A 12,083-nucleotide genomic window follows, 5' to 3' on the forward strand; every position below is an offset into this window, starting at 1 on the left:
TGCTGCTAGGAGTGGTCTTCTAGAATTTTAAGGTTTGGTTTAAATTTAATTTTTTTTTAATGAAAGAAAAATTATTTTTTGAGACAAAGTCTTGCTATATCACCCAGGCCAGAGTGCAGTGGTGCGATCTTGGCTCACTGCAGCCTTGAGCTCCTGGGCTCGAGTGGTCCTCTCTTCTCAGCTTCCTGAGTAGCTGGGATTACGGGCACACGCCACCGTCCCCCGCTATTTATTTTATTTTATTTTATTTCTTGTAGAGATAGGGTCTCACTATGTTGCCCAGGCTTAGTTTGAACTCCTGGTGTCAAGTGATCTTCTTGCTATGGCCTCTCAAAGTGCTGAGATTACAGGCATGAGCCACCGTGCCTGGCCAACTTTGATTCTCTGTTATTTGTGTTGGTATATGGTTTAAATTGAGGATGCAATTTAAAGTTTCCTTTTTTTTTTTTTTTTTTTTTTTTTGTGATGGAGTCCCACTCTGTTGCCCAGGCTGGAGTAGTGGAGTGATCTTGGCTCATTGCAACCTCTGCCTCCCAGGTTCAAGCGATTCTCCCACCTCAGTCCCCTGAGTAGCTGGGATTACAGGCGTACACCACCACACCCTGCTAATTTTTGTATTTATTTATGTATTTATTTATTTTTGAGATGGAGTTTCGCTCTTATTCCCCGGGCTGGAGTGCAACGGCATGCTCTCACTTCACCGCAACCTCCGCCTCCTGGGTTCAAGTGATCCTCTTGCCTCAGCCTCCCAAGTACCTGGGATTACAGGCATGTGCCACCATGCCCGGCTAATTTTGTATTTTTAGTAGAGATGGGGTTTCTCCATGTTGGTCAGGATGGTCTTGAACTCCCGACCTCAGGTGATCTGCCCGCCTTGGCTTCCCAAAGTGCTGGGATTACAGGTGTGAGCCACCATGCCCAGCTTACGTTTTGTATTTTTGGTAGAGATGGGGTTTCACCATGTTGGCCAGGCTGGTCTTGGACTCCTGGCCTTGGGTGATCTGCTTGCCTGCCTGGGCCTCCCAAAGTGCTGGGATTACAGACCTGAACCACCGTGCCTGGCCAATTAAATGTTTTCTGCATAACCAGCCATTTGTTTCAGCGTAGTTTATTGAGTAGTTCTTTCTCTTCTTAGGACTAGATGATGTAAATTAGCTTCATATATCTACTCTTTGAAAATATTTCCTATTCATCTCATTTTAATTTTTTGGTAATATTTTAAAACCTTTTTTAATCAAATTTTTTTATGTCTTGCTTGATTTTAAGTAGCTAATGTTTTCCTTATTTAGATAATTGACAGAAAACTGTTAGAAAGTTTGGGAATATATTGAGAACATAAGATAAAAAAGAAGACATCAGCAACTTTCCTGGAAACAAGCAATGATTAATTAGAAAATATGATTAGAAAATAGTCCCATTAATCTTAATAATATTGGCTATCACATATTGAACATTTCCTTCCTGCAGGTCTTTGTGTAAACCCTGTCACACACATTGTCTCATTTTCTTTTCATAGCAATTATATTAGGTAGATAGTATTGTTATGTCCCTATATTAGGTAGATAGTATTGTTATGTCCCTTAACTTGGAAAAGTTAAGACTGCTGAAGGGTAACTCACACAGCTAGTAAGGGCTAGAGCCTGGATTATATCCGAAGCAATCTGAGTTGCAAGTTCATGCTTAAAACTACCTCTGTCTTCTATAACAGAAGTACAAAACACCAAGGAATTGTTATTAATAAATGTAGATGGTCTTAAGGAAGAAAATATATTTAAATATTAAAATAAACATGAAGAAATGGAGAGGCATTACTTGTTTCCACATTAATTTCAAAGTTTTAATGTTATTCCAACAAAAATCCCAATGAAAATTAGGCAGAATTACTTTGAAATTAATTTGTAAAATCCTCCATCTCTATTAAGTCACTGAATATCACCAGGCACAGAAAAAAATAGTTTGGCAAATCAGACACGCAAGATTATGAGCAAGAAAATTTGAAAACAAGAGTAATGAGGAGATTTTTCTTTCCAGTCATTAAATCATATGGTAAAGCAATGGAACTAACAGCAGTAGTTCCTAGTGGTAAAGGAGATGTTTTTAAATTAGAGAGGAAAGGTGTGATTTTTCACCAAATGGTGTTCCATTAGCCAACCACATAATAAGTGAATTTGAGGTGTATTAAATATTTTTAAAAGGATCAATAAGAATATAGGAGAAAATAGTCAATATTTATTTAATTCTGGAGTAAAGAAAGAAGGATATTCCACGTATATCACCAAAGACAGAATCCATAAATGAGTATTTTTCTTTTAGGAGTGCTCCTGGACTGCCTGCGTCAGAACCACCTGCAGATACTTGTTAGAAATGTATGTTTTAGGGCCTATCCTGGACCTAGATAATCAAAATATCTAGGGATGAATGTTAGGAATCCAGATTTTTTTTTTTTTTTAAGAGACAGGGTCTTGCTATGTTGCCCACTTGGAGTGCAGTGGCTATTAATAGGAATGATTATAGCATACTACAGCCTTGAACTCCTGGCCTCAATTGATCCTCCTGCTGTGGCCTCCTGAGTTGCTAGGAGTGCATGCACCCCTGCACTTTTGCCAGGAATCTAGATTTTCAAAAGAAAAGTATTAGGTGTCTTTTATGCAGACTTAAATTTGAGAACTGCTGTTGGAATTTAAAGTGTGGTGCCTCTTAATGATGATAGTAATAGCTAGTTTTTTGTTTTTTGTTTTGTTTTGTTTTTGAGGTAGGGCCTTGCTGTATCGCCCAGGCTAGAGTGCAGTGGTGTGACTTTGGCTCACTGCAACCTCTGTCTCCAGGGCTTAAGTGATTCTCCCACCTCAGCCGCCCAAGTAGCTGGGACCACAGGCATGCACCACCACACCCTGCTAATTTTTGTATTTTTTGTAGAGACACGGTTTCACCATGTTGCCCAGGTTGGACTTGAACTCCTGGGTTCAAGTGATCTACCCATGTTGGCCTCCCAAAATGCTGGGATTACAGCTGTGAACCCTTATTTATTAATAAACTAGTATTAATAAATGCTTATTATTTGCTCGGTGGACTTGGGAAACTATAGATAAAGAAACTGAGTCTCAGAGAAGTTAAGTACTTTGCCCATGGTCATGAATCTAATAAGTAGTTGAGCCAGGTTTTTTCTTTTTTTTTGTCTTGTCACTGCTATACTAACATGGATAAGCCAGGTTTTTAATCCAGTTTCTGGCTTTAACGTTGAAATCTGTAATTAGTTGCTATGCTGGTTTCTAGTTGGCTACATAAAACTGAAACATTTTCATGTTAAAAAAAAAAACAACAGGTGGGTGTAGTGGCTCACTCTTATCTCAGCACTTTGGGAGGCCAAGATGGGAGGATCACTTGAAGCCAGGGGTTTGAGACCATCCTGGATAACAAAGTGAGACCCTGTCTCTGTAAATAAAAAAATTAGCTAAGTGCAGCAGTGTACTCCTGTAGTCCCTTAAGAGGCTGAGGTGGGAGGACTGCTTGGACCCAGGAGTTTGAGGCTGTAGTGAGATATGATCACATCTGCACTCCAGCTTGGGCAGTAGAGTGAGACTCTGTCTCTTAAAAAAAAAAAAATTGGAGAGGAAAATGTTTGAGGGCAAAGAAAAAAACAAAACATAAAACAACAATAAAAGACACAACAGAAGGAAGGCAAAAAGATGTTGGACAAATTGGGGTCTGACTTGGTGGCACATACCTGTAATCCCAGCTACTTGAGAGGCTGAGGCAGGAGGATTGCTTGAGCCCAGGAGTTTGAGACTGGTCTGGGCAAGATAGCAAAAATTCTGTCTTGAAAAAAGATTTTGACAAATTTGGAAAAATATCTGAAGCATATGTGACATAAAAAACTAATAGTCTTATTTATGAAGATATCTTATACACCAGTAGGTGAAAGAGGCATTCCTTAATAGAAAATTATGGAAAACAATGAAAGAGCAATTTACAGAATATGAAATACAAGAAACCAAGAAACATGAAAACATTGTTCTCACTTGCTAATGAGATACAAATTAAAATACATGCTGTTAGCTGCACTCCACATCAAATTGGCAAAGATTTAAAAAATTATATTTCTGAGAGCTCCTGGGGGACTTTGCCCTGCACCAGCTGGGAGTGGTGTCAGTTCAGTTCCAGATTGAACAAGGCCCTTGCACATGGGATGTTGGGGGCCCAGCCTAAAGTTCTTGACACCTCCTCATGCGAAGCCAGCCAGCCATCACTATCCTGGGTGGAGCCCCCCAGCATTGAGGTGGCCCTTGGCCACCCCTCCTCAGGGCCTCCAGGATAACTGAGTACCCTTCCCAGTGGCTTCCCCTTCCCCTCCCTGGGGCTGCCAGGGGCACGTCGCTCTGTGCCATGGACTGAGACCAGCTCCTGGTGACATAATGACCTGTTTGTTGGAAATGCCTTGTTGCCAGAGAAAGGAATCTTGGAACAAAACTATTTAGTTTAATTGAGAACTGGCCACAGGGCAACTTTTTAAAAAAATCAACTTATTAAGTTGGAGCACTGTAATAGCTCTTGCTGATTTAGCAACGATGTGTTTGCTAAACACATAATGTTATGTTTTATGAGGAAAAGGGATCATAAGGAAGAGTGATGACATTAAGTGGGTAAAAATAGCCTCGTGTTGGTGTCTGTTTCTACACGAGCCTTTGGGTTTTGTTCTCTTTGTCAGGTAAATGTTTGTTGCATACCCTGCTGCACAGAGAACCTCCCTGCATCTGTTTCTCTGTTCCTCTGTGGCTGACTCAATAAACTTTTCCTTCTTGGCCAAAAAAAATTATAATGTCTGTTAGTGTCAAGGATTGGATAAAATGGGTGAATTCATACATTTTAGAGTGTTAATTGATAGTCTGTGCAGAGGACTCTGTGGAGAGAGAACATGTGGTATTTCTCTGTATTTCTCAAGATCCTTAAAAGCGTTTCTCTTGACTCATCAAGACCACGAACTTATTTTACAGAAGTAGTCAGAGATGGACATAAAGAGTTATGTGAAAGGAATTTCATCACAGCTTCCTTGGTAACAAAAAAACAACCTGGAAACAACAATCATCAATGGTCAGTAAAATCATTAAGTAAAAGACAAAATGAGCAGCCACCACTTGAACCCACTTACTCATCTTAGTACTGCTAAAAGTGGGACAACCAAACATTATGTGCTTCTTGATGTGTTATGAAAGAAAATACACAGTACCGTCTGTAAAATATTCTTACCTACAGTCTTAAAAGTGAATCTAATTATGTCTCTGGATTTAACTATCAATTTACAAGACATGCAGGAGATAAGAGAACAAGCTAATTGATACCATGAGGATGCAATCAGATAAATTCAGAATGTGGAACATTTCACAGAACAATGGCTAGGTTTTTCCATCATATTGATGGCATTTAAAAAAAGAGGGAATCAGGGACACTTGAGAGACATAACAAAAAATGCAATTTGTGGATATTGTTGGATCCTGGTTTGAAAAACTAACTTTATCCCAACACTTTGGGAGGCCGAGGAGGGTGGATCACGAGGTCAGGAGATTGAGACCATCCTGACTAACGGTGAAACCCCATCTCTACTAAAAAAATACAAAAAATTAGCCAGGCGTGGTGGCGGGTGCCTGTAGTCCCAGATACTCAGGGGGCTGAGGCAGGAGAATAGCATGAACCTGGGAGGTGGAGCTTGCAGTGAGCCGAGATTGCGCCACTGCACTCCAGCCTGGGCGACAGAGTGAGACTCTGTCTCAAAAAAAAAAAAAAAAAATTTTTTTTAAGGTACTCGAGGAAATCTGAAAAGAAACTAGGCTCTAGATGACATTAAGGAATTTATAACTCTTCTTCTGGTATAATTATTGCATGGTAATCATATCATATGAAACCCAGAGTCCTTGTTAGAGATGTATACTAAAACATTTTTAGTGACATATCTGTGATTTGCTCTAAAATACAATTAAAGGTCATGAAAATGCTAATTATCCTGATTTGATCATTATACATTGTAGACATGTTTTGAAATATCACACTCTACCCCATAAATATGTACGGTTATTGTGTATCAGTTAAATAAGAGCTGGGCCCAGTGGCACATGCCTATAGTCCCAGCTACTTGGGAGCTAAGGTGGAAAGATTGCTTGAGCCTAGGAGTTGAAGTCCAGCCTGGACAACATAGCGAGACCTGGTCTATAAAAAACTTTTTAATATAATCATAATAAAGGCAAAAAAAAAAGTAATGCAGTTGTTCCTCAGATTCCTCGGGGGGTTTGGTTCTAGGATCCCCCTCAGATACCAAAATCCTCTGATGCTCAGTGCTCAAGTGCCTTGTATAAAATGGCATAGTATTTGCATATGACCTATGAACATCCTGCGCTTTTCTTTACATCACCTCTAGGTATTACTTATAATACCTAATACAGTGTAAGTGCTATGTGAACAGTTATTATACTGTATTTTTAAATTTGTATTATTTTTTACTGTTTTTTTTTTTTTTTTTTTTTTACTGAGCTTTTCCCAAATATTTTAATACAGATATAGGAAGGCCAGTTGTACTCCAAAAATATTATTAAGGGTGGAGGATGAAAAAAAATCGGCAAAATAATAGTTACCAAAGCTGGATAATGGATACATGGGGTTTCATTTTTCTATTCTCACTACTTTGGATATGTCTGCAAATTTCCATAGTAAAAATAATTTGAGAGTACTGCCCCAGAGAAGCTAACAATATGGTAAAAATCGAAAACATCTGGTTCTAAGGGTTTCAGATAAGGGACTAGGAAGCTGTAGTTACTGCTAAGGATTAGAAAAGGTTTCAAGCTTCTGTGTGTTTCAAGAACTTTGTATTTCCACCAAGCCTACAGCATTAGCCCACAGCTTCACCAGTTATCAACTGATAACTGAATCAGTTATCAACTGTAATTGATAAATTAACAATTATATTAGCTAATCCAAGATTACTTTTTTTTTTAAAGACCTGGTGTCACTATGTTACCCAGGCTGGGATTTTTTTTAAAACCAAGACAGCGTTGAAAAGAAACCTGAGTCTAACTTTTACCACATCACAAATGTTTACTACTGGTCACAAATATTGATCAGCAAGAGTTTGTGCAAGGCTGATACAAATCTCTTCTCTGAAACTAAAAATAAATGAAAGTACTATAAAAGCAGGACAATGTTTTCAGATCCTAAGACTACTTAAGCTTGATTCTTTAATGCTTTTTATTTAAATAGGTGTTATCAGCAATCAGTTCTGAGACCAGTTCCTTTTATTGTCTCTACAGTAATATTATAAGAAATAACTGGCAATACATCCTGTGCTCCAAAATTTGGCAGGCCCAAAGCAAATGTTTCCACTTCAATCCACATGAACAGAATCACTGCTGGGAATATAAAACAAGTTATATATATATCACTAGGTTCTATAAATTTTATAACCTGTAAACACTCAAAACAATTAGATTTTTTTCTTATCAGTTTTTCTAAGAATACAACTGCACAATTTATAACAAGGATGAATTTGTTTTCCTAAACCTGGAGTATGAATCTTTCTAAAATCATGACCTCTAATGCCAGAGATTAAAATTGCTTGACTGCCCTCCTTTGAATTCATTAAGCATATTTAGTATTTACCCCTATAATGGCTTCTCTCAAATGAGAAAACACTTTTGTGAGTTGTTTTTAATTATTCAGATAAAGGCCTCAGTATTACCTTAAGCTGTGTAGGTTCTAGTCATACACCTCAGTATATGAGTATATATGTGTGACTGTTACATATATTCATGTAAATATATGAATATATGCACACAGACCCTTAATATATTTCATGTATATCCCATAATATTGTTCTATTATATAATAGCTGCATACTGTACCATATAAATAAGCTGCTTTTTTCAGAACAAAAAATATAGTATAGTAACTGTTCACATAGCACTTACATTGTATTAGGTATCATAAGTAATACGTAGAGGTGATTTAAAGAAAAGGGCAGGATGTTTATAGGTCATATACAAATACTATGCCATTTTATACAAGGCACTTGAGCATTGAGCATCAGAGGATTTTGGTATCTGAGGGGGAGTTCTAGAACCAATCCTCTGAGGAGTCTGAGGAACAAATGCATTAAATTATTTTTGCCTTTATTATTATTATATTAAATAATTTTTTAGAGACCAGGTATTGCTATGTTGTTCAGGCTGGACTTCAACTTCATCCCACAAATTGTGACAATTAAAATTGTCTCTAGACATTGCAAAATGTCCCCTGGGGGGCAAAATCTTCCCCAGTTAAGAACTACTGAACCCTGGGTGCAGTGGCTCACGCCTGTAATCCCAGCACTTTGGGAAGCGGAGGTGGGTGGATCACCTGAGGTCAGAGTTTGAGACCAGCCTGACCAACATGGTGAAATCCTGCCTCTAGTAAAAATACAAAATTAACCGGGCGTGGTGGTGCATGCCTGTAATCCCAGCTACACAGGAGGCTGAGGTAGAGGTTGTAGTGAGCCGAGATTGCTCCATTGCACTGGGCAACAAGAACAAAACTCCATCTCAAAAAAAAAAAAAAACAAAACAAAAAATACCAAAACAACTACTGACCTAATATAGACTGATTCAGAATACTTACGGATTTTTAAGCCATTAAAATTTGGCTTACCGGTGGGCCTCAAGCCCCTGTAATGCCAAAGCCTTTGGGAGGCCCGAGACGGCGGATCACCGAAAGTCAGGAGAATCAGAACCATCCCTGCTAACATGGTGAAACCCCCCCGTTCTACTAAATACAAAAAATAGCCGGCGCCGACCTTGGGCGGGCCGCCCTGTTAGTCCCCAGCTAAACTCGGCGAGGCCTTGAGGCCAGGAGGAATGGCCGTGACACCCGGGGAGGCCGGAGGTTGCAGTCGAGCTGAGATCCGGACCACTGGCACTCCAGCCCCTGGGGGCACTGGACAAGCGAGAACTCCGTCTCAAAAAAAAAAAAAAATTTGCTAGCTAAGTGAGATAGAAATAAAATTGTGGGGCCAGGTTGTGGTGGCTCAATGCCTTGCCAATCCCAGAAGATCAAGAAACAAGGACTCTGTTTTGATCCCAGGAGGTTCAAGACGAGGCTTGGGCCAACATAGAAGAAGAACCCTCGTCTGTACCTGCCCCAAATAGTATATGTTGAGATCAGGCTTTATTTAAAAAGATACATTGTCATCAGCCCTTTATAAACTGCCCCTAGCATGTATAGCTATAGCTGATCTCTCTGTCCATTTGTTGGGGAGTTTCTTTCCTAGTTTGATTGTAAATGCCATATACATTTATTTCATTATATTAGCTTGCCTAGAAAAATTTGAATAGAAGTTGCCTTGAAAGAGTTAATTGTGAGCTAATATTTAGTTAAAAACTGAGGCTTACTTACCACTAGATGGACCCATTCTCATGATGAAGAAAACTGAAAATTGCTTTAAAAAAATACTGAAGACATATCTAAGCTTGTAGTATACCTAATTAATGGTTTTTTTATATCAAATATGTAATCTCCCACATTTTTCTATAGAGGTTTGTTATGATGGTTTTGTAACTTTATAACCCTATCTGTAAATGTTTTAATGTATAACTGAACCATTAGACTAAGACTCTGTGTATTTGCATATAAAGAATATTAAAAGGAAAATGGTACTTTCCTAAATTACATATCTTCACATGGCGTATTAGCTAATTGACAATTATTCTTACATTTCCTATTCATAAAATATTTAATCTTGCAAGAGTAAAATTGGATACAGAAACAGTAGCTTAGGTGAGAAACATCAAAAGTTGAAATATTTGTTGCTTGAATTGGTCTGAAATAGAAGATAGTAAGGAAATTTACATGTTGGATTAAGACACATGAATACAAAAATGCGTTTGCAGCGCACATCTTTGTGTGGCTTTTTTGAAGCACTTTTTCTTACAAAGTAATGGAGATAATGGAATTTATAGATTTTCTTGGTCATAGCTATTTATTTCTAAGTAATGTCTTTCAGTTCAAGACTGATCTCTTTATTTTTTATCTTCTTCCTTCAGAAACTTCATTTCACTTACATTGTTTCTATTATTGTCAAGCTTTGTGGTTTAACTAGGTTCTTGTCCTGAGCCTGTAAACATACCTAAACTTGTTAAATAATCCCCTCCCGCTAAAAAAAAAACCCCATACACTTCTTTCTGTTTTGCATTCCCTCTTCCTTTCTCAGCCGACTTTTTAAAAGAATCTATACTTAAATCCATTTATTCCTATCCACTTTGTTGCAGTCTGGTGTCCTCCCTCAGCACTGTTTTTTGTTTGTTTGCTTTTTAAGACTGTGTCTCACTCAGTCATCCGGACTAGAGTGCAGTGGTGTAATCATAGCTCACTGTATCCTCAACCTCCTGGTCTCAAGCAATCCTCCCACCTCAACTTCCTGAGTAGCTGGGACTACAGGCACTTGCCACCATGCCCGGCTATTTTTTAAATTTTATTTTTGTAGAGATAGGGTCATACTCTATTGTCCAGGCTGGTCTTGAACTCCTGGCCTCAAGTGATATTCCCGCCTCGGCCTCCTAAAGTGGCAGGGATTACAGGCGTGAGCTGCTGCACCTGGCTAGCACTCTTAATCAAATAGTGATTTTCCATTCTAATCATTATGTGACATTTAAACACTCATATCTTAGAAAAGGTCCCTTACTTGGTGTACATGACCCTGTGTTTTTGTTCTTTGAAGCCCATCATGGTTCATTCTCAGTCTTTTTTTGAGATGATGTCTCACTCTGTCGCCCAGGCTAGAGTGCAGTGGCATGATCTCAGCTCACTGCAGCCTCTGCCTCCTGGGCTCACGCGATTTTCCTGCCTCAGCTTCCTGAGTAGCTGGGATTACAGGCCACCTCCACTAACTTCAGTTAATTTTTATATTTTTAGTGGAGATGGGGTTTCTCCGTTTTGGCCAGGCTGGTTTTGAACTCCTGGCCTCAAGTGATCCACCAGCCTCAGCCTCCCAAAGTGCTGGAATTATAGGCCAGAGCTGTAATACAGCTGTAATCAGCTGCAATCAGGAGTGGTTTTTCTAAACTCTGGTAATTTTATTGCCATGCTTGAAATTCTTCACTATATCTCCATTGCCTTTATACTCTTTAGTATGTTTCACAAGTTTTTTCAGGATTTTGACCCTTTCATTCTCTCCAACTGCATTTGGCATTTCTTACCACACCTCATATTCCAGCCATTCTGATTTATTTATAATTTGCCATATGTGCTTTTTTGATGAATATATTTACATTTGCACAGATTGTTCCTACTGTCTGCAGTTCCATTGTATAAATATCCTTGTTTATTGAGGGTTGGTCAATGACTAAGGTTTTTATTCTAAATATTAATGGTTATCTTATTATACCAGGAATGTAGAAATTGGTGATTTGGCTCAATTGATAGTTTTCAAAAAATTTTTAAGAGTAACATGTTTTGTGGTGGGCAGGCCTATGCAAACCTATCCCCAAAGTCCAAGGAAGCAAAGAAACCAAAGAAAGAGGCTGACAAATCCGGTTTCTTAGAAAGAGATATTTAATAGGGACTTAAAAAGAAACCAAGCCTGCATCTCAGGTGGCAGTGAGATAAGATGGTGGATCCCCAACATTACTCCCAAGAGCCAGGGCTTATATACCTTAGGAAACAGGTGATTGAGAAGGGATAAGTAGAACAAGTAAGTACAATCACATCAAGGTTGTTTTTACCCATGGACAAGATTTATAGTTGGGACATGCTCTTACACAAAGAACAGAAGATAAACTAGAAATCTTAGAGGCCTTCCCAGAACTGGGGTTAATCAGAAGTCAACATGGGCAGATTAGCATCCAAGATGGAGTTGCTTTGGCCTCCACATAGCAAAAGCTTTTTTTGGAAAGAACTCCTACCATAATAAACAAATGAGATTAAAGTGATTTTTTTGGCATATATTTTAAATGTATCAAATGTATAATCTGGATTTTGATAAAGTTCATTGCTGAAAACAAGGCCATATTGATGAACACAAACATTTGGATTATGTTATTAATACAAACTGCAGACTTATACCAGCATCTCAC

The 12,083-nt window shown here is 38.6% G+C and overlaps 1 protein-coding gene across 3 annotated transcripts in view; it reads left to right on the plus strand.

Annotated features, from left to right (window-relative positions):
• RNGTT (RNA guanylyltransferase and 5'-phosphatase) overlaps nt 1–12,083 on the plus strand; it is a 338,127-nt gene that overhangs the window by 29,152 nt on the left and 296,892 nt on the right. The gene's annotated exons all lie outside the window — the stretch shown is intronic.

The sequence above is a fragment of the Rhinopithecus bieti genome, unplaced genomic scaffold (assembly GCF_001698545.2).
Source record: "Rhinopithecus bieti isolate Rb0 unplaced genomic scaffold, ASM169854v2 scaffold_10354, whole genome shotgun sequence".
NCBI lineage: Eukaryota > Metazoa > Chordata > Mammalia > Primates > Cercopithecidae > Rhinopithecus > Rhinopithecus bieti.